The following is a 5,678-nucleotide window of genomic DNA, read 5'->3' as shown; positions in this document are numbered from 1 at the left end:
TTTTAACCAACTTGAATGTGAACGCTAATAGGAAAGAAAACTGATTTTTGCAACACACTTTACATTTAACTGGACATAAGGTGACAAGATTTATATGTGAATATTTATTGAGCTCTTTAAGTTATGTTTGATAGATGCATATATACTCAAAACATTTTAATATTAATGTAGTTTCTTTAGGAATTTATCAGAAGACAGACAAAATTTAAGTTCTCAAATGTATTGTCCTTAAAGATACGGGCTGTGTTAAAAAATTAAAACTTTATTATAATACATTACCAATCGATCATATTCTTTAATTCTTCACTATCAATCATAATGTCAGTGTGTAAGAAAACAAACCTGTGGATAGGTATAAAAGCACCGGCTATTGAAGAAGCCATCACTGCCACTTCAGACTCCGAGACGAAATTAGAGCTCCTTGTTACCACACATTGAGGTAAGTAAAAGTATTCGGCACATTACTTGGCGTTCATGATTTAAACATATATTGTGTTGGGAAAAGTTTACTTTCGTTACAACTGTGCAGTGTTGCTCTGTGGTCACATGAAAGACTATATCAATAAATTCGTTGTCATGTATTTTATTAACAAAGTCACGCAGGCATCCTGCATATTTTAAAGTTGTGCTCCCTGTTAAAAGAGGAAGTAGACAATAGATAGTCATACCAATGTCTTTAAAATGAAAATCGGGGAATGAAAATAGCGCCTCTAAATTTGTATCAATTTAAGATACTGCAATCTCTGGTATAGCATTGTTTATTCAAGACGGACAATAACTTCGGACAGCTGTATCCGTATCTTGCTTTTACCTTTAGCATCTATTAATATTAAAAGTAATAAACACACCCACACACACGCAGACACACACACACACACACACACACACACACACACACTTTAGCGTATTAACAGGAGTGAAGGGCTAACAGTATGTCACTTCGAGAATTTAGTTATAACTTAAGTAGAATGCGGTCATAAAGCCTTAAATGTGTACTCTTTATATGCTTGCTATTCATTCTGTTTGAGCTTTTCTTGAAGGTTTTTGCCAAAATGAGAGCAATATAATTCGCGCAAACGGCGGTAATAATCTCGATGCTAGGTTATCTTCGTTTATGTCAACATAAAGCTATAAGTAGCATCCTTTCAGTCGAAATGTCAAGTTTGGGTTTGTTATTACGCTAGTGAAACGTTGTGTGAAACGTTGTGTGAAATATCACTTTACAGTACTTGATACGGTTAATATATGACTATTGACGCAGCGTATTTGGTCTTTTTTGATAGAGCTGTGTATTATCCTTATTTAGCTGTATACAATTTTGATTTCGAGAACGAAGACTGTAACTATTCATTCGCTTGTGTTTGTTTCGTCATCATCAATTTTTCCGTTGGACTCAATTTGACAGTCTGTATAAGATAGGTCTAAGAGGACCATTGAATCCACAAACGAGCACAAAAACTGCCAAAGTAGGTCGTTCTTTACATCTCCTGTACCTTGTTACCGTTTTTAGAACTGTCATATTTGTGAACAATACGTGTGTTTATCTCCTAACTATAGCTTTGTACATGTTTTGCGTATTTAATTGACACATTGCATATGAAAAAAAAGATAACTGTATATAGCACATATGAGTAATGATTGTGAATTAATATAAGTATAGAAAATCATAATAGATTACATTTCAATGCTATGTTATACTTCCATATATTGGATTTTTTTATATTAACATCTCCTATTGCGGCCTTCATTCAGGCATCTAGTTCTAAAGATACTTTTCCACAGAACAGTAAATCGTCGGGCAACAGAGTAGTAGGGATTATACGTGATCGTCCGTGAGAAGAAACCCATGAATAACGTTAAATACATATGAAATTCAAAGTGGGATATCTAAAAGAAGTTTATCAGGTTCAGAGCTTTGCACAAAATGAAACTTGATTTTAAAGGAATATAAACTTTTGTTGATAACGGATTCATCTGCATTCGTTATTATACGTTAATCGGTGTCTATTAAAATAAGGCATGTCATTTACTGTGAATTTAATTTTGTTGGGCAGACGAAAATGAAGGCTGTACTAGTTCTCCTAGCTTGCATGGTTTGTGCCATCGTAGCCCTCCCACAAAGTGGATACAGCGGCTTCAGTGGATTTGGTGGATACAGCGGTGGACTCCCCTGGGGATTTGGCGGTGGATATGGTAGATATGGTGGGCTTTGGGGTGGACATGGAGGTTGGGGTAAATTCCCTCACATCAAACCCCGGGCTAAGTAAGAACTACTACTCTTCATCTTTGACTTTTATATCATATATTAGAGATTTAACCTAATGTGTTTGTTCATCATTAGATTCTTCACTACAATGTCGTCTGAGTCGCTGTACATCTGAACTCTTACACTTCGAAGTAGTCACATAAACGCTTTCGGAGTTCATATTAGTAGATAATTATTAATATTTAATCATATTAGTAGATATTTATTAATATTGAATGGAACTTAAGAATCCAGCCTGTTCATGTTCACTTTATTCTCATTTTTATTTTACAGCTATTAACAGGAAAAGCTACTCATAAAAACTGGATCACAATCTGAGGAAATAAGACGCCGTACTTGGAGTAATGTTACAGTCGCATTCTTATCTAGTACCCCAATAAATTATTTGACTGATCAAAGATACATGAATTGTTTTTGTCATGATATTCATTCCACTCTACAAGCTACAATCTCTCACTTTCAGTTTTAGCTGACAACCTTGTGTGATAAACCTCTACTTTTCTAGATATATTGTTAAGATTTTTCATTACGTATTGTGTAAAAGAATTAGAATTGAAACTAAACAAATGCTTTTATAACTATGCGTAGAATGCTCGGAAGTATATCCTGCATGCGAATGAACGTATTTCTGGACTGAATTTAGCTAAGATTGTCCTAGCTGGTGTTTGAGAATATTAGAAAGTAAATCTCCTTTCCTGAAATTGATAGACTTTCCCAGCAGATTTGAAGATATTCCAATGTCTCCTGCAAATATATTTAAGATGCGGCCAAACGTTTATCTGCGTCTCCAATGATCTGTGGTCTCATAATAGCCCGGAATGTTCTAGTCTGTCGTCGCATACATGGACTGCAGATATGAAAGTACCGTCGGACTATTAACCGGCAGTTCAAGCACATTGTCGCATAATTGGCCAGCACATTATAACGTACCGGTGCATAATAAACCAACATATCTATGCTTGTTTAATAATTTAAAGAGGATAATGCAGACCTCACTTTTGTTCAACTTTGTGCTATAGTCAGCTACAACAGGTGAATATTATATGTACATTTTCTTCATCTCACTATTAAATACCATACCGAAAATGAATATTATATTGGAATAAAAATAATAAAAAGGTTAAAGAGCCTCAAAATGGAAAGGTATAATGTTTTGGCTAAATATCATGACCGGTTATGTAATTGTGCAAAGCGATAGTGAACATGCTTCGATGGTGTTCACTTTCTTTCCATTCTAGCCAACTCTTAAAATCATCATATTTCGCAACCGGCATAAAGTGAAATAAAACTGGACGACGTGTAAAAGCACTGTATTGGGAGCCGACTCAGTTCTCATAGTAATGTTGCTATGCAAGTTTAGTAGCTGAAACTGTAGGGAGAGAAAACAGTCTCATATGACGAAGATGAAACAGTGGCGGAGACAGCTACCAAGACCAAAGACATAATGCAAATTATTAGAAATCGAGAATTAAAATGTAAGTAGAAATAAAACATGAAATAACAAGTCTTACCCAAGATCAACGAACAGTAAACCATACGACGGAGGAACCTCTCTATGCGGATCTGCATGGAATACGGAAAACTAAGTACCGAACATCAATGAGATGTACAGAGATCCAGGATTCCCATCCAAGTGCTCATATGTCATCAGATAATGACAATGAGAATATCCAGATCTTGGGATATACATCTTCGAAATCAATTAGCAAATTATTTCGGCCTTCTCCATATGTGAATGAAGGAAAACACACTAAAATAGCACAACACTGCTGTGACAGGATTGTAACCGAATGAATATTTAGAGCAGGTGAAGACAACTCAGTGTGAGCGAACGAAAGTTCATGAAATTAAGATATTTACGACAACACATGCCCAAATAGGCTAAAATATCATCCGCTACATATAAAACTATCATGCTGAACATGTTATGAAAGGAAAAGAGATTCATATATACAAAAATGAGTATGGTTCATATAAATATACGATACAAAGATATGATCATAGGTCACACCTTCTCGGTATATATATATATATATATATATATATATATATATATATATATATATATATATATATATATATATATATATATATATATATATATATATATATAAACAAATGAGCATGGTCCATGCAATCACATGTTCTTGTCAACGTAGTAATGCAGTTTGCCCTTATGCAGAGTTGGGAATTCATATCACTATTCTTTGTCCTCCTCCAAAATCCGGTGTTCCTACTCTTACACATCCAGTCATCTAGTAACAGATACACTGTCGGTTGAATTTAGTTCAATGGTTACGCTGCCACACTGCAGGTCAGGCCGTTTCTATTCTGGTTCTTTCAGCCCATCCATCCAGCTATAAATATCCCGAGCTGGTCAGAATAAGAAATAAACTTATTGCAGAGAGGAAATCCATAAATACACGCTACCAAATATTTTACGTCAATATAATGTCCCCAACGATGAATTTTAATAAACCAATAATTTTCTTGTGTTTTATATCCGAAGAATAAAATGTAAAGACGGTATATTGATGGGAATCATTTAAAATATATATATGCTTGCATTTGGCTTGTATATTATTTACCACTTACCCCTATGGCTGTAGTAAGTCGTACGACTATTGTCACTCCTTGACAAGATCCAAGCGATCAGTGTTTTGCCCAAGACAATACGTCTTTTATTAATATATAAAAATGTACAAGACCAGTGGTAAAATATATGTGCACATCGTAGTGATGAGTATATCGTCGCGATAGACCTACGACGAGATGCATGTTTTGCACTGTCACCATACAAAACATGAACCACCCTAGATAACACGATATGCATCTAAGAAACCAATTACACAATTTGTTCTAAAGCATGACCAAATTATGTTCTTGCCTTATTCCTTATTCCGTGAAAACTGCTCTGATCCATCTATTTTAGATTTTGAAAATATCCGACTCATCGAATCTGTATTATTTTGAGAAACGGGATGTCGCCCTTTAATCCCAACAACACCATGAAATTCACCCAATTATCAGAATAAACTTGGATATTGGAGACTTTATAACAAGTTTTACCAAACTGAAGGAAATGAGAAATTAAGAGACATATTAAAAAATAACAGACATAAAGCGTTTACACTAATCAGATATGGAATGTAAAGTCCAAATAAAAACAGCACGTGACTGAAGTATGCAGACATATACATTGAAATATAATAATTTCCCAAACTAATTATGTTCTTTCTTTTAACGAGGAAGATTATTTTGGTACATAATGTGAAATGCTTATACAAAGATTGGAGTGAAATTGATAGCCAAATGTTCAATATTCTATATCTTTTGTTTAAATTCATGTATGGCCAGCACCATTTGATGATGCTAGCAATACCGAAATTTGATATTGAAGGAAGACATTACA

General features: G+C 34.5%; 1 long non-coding RNA gene across 1 annotated transcript; it reads left to right on the top strand.

Annotated features, from left to right (window-relative positions):
• Positions 1 to 393: 393 nt before the first annotated feature.
• LOC149798192 (uncharacterized) lies at positions 394 to 2,668 on the top strand. Its single transcript, XR_016421602.1, has 3 exons — positions 394 to 439; positions 2,055 to 2,263; positions 2,540 to 2,668. It is a non-coding gene; the product is annotated as an uncharacterized LOC149798192 (long non-coding RNA).
• The last annotated feature ends 3,010 nt before the right edge of the window (positions 2,669 to 5,678 follow it).

This window comes from Sinohyriopsis cumingii, chromosome 6 (genome assembly GCF_028554795.1).
Source record: "Sinohyriopsis cumingii isolate HCF-2022 chromosome 6, ASM2855479v2, whole genome shotgun sequence".
Lineage (NCBI taxonomy): Eukaryota > Metazoa > Mollusca > Bivalvia > Unionida > Unionidae > Sinohyriopsis > Sinohyriopsis cumingii.
The sequence above is the reverse complement of the archived record's forward strand: the minus strand, read 5'-3'. Positions and strand labels throughout refer to the sequence as shown.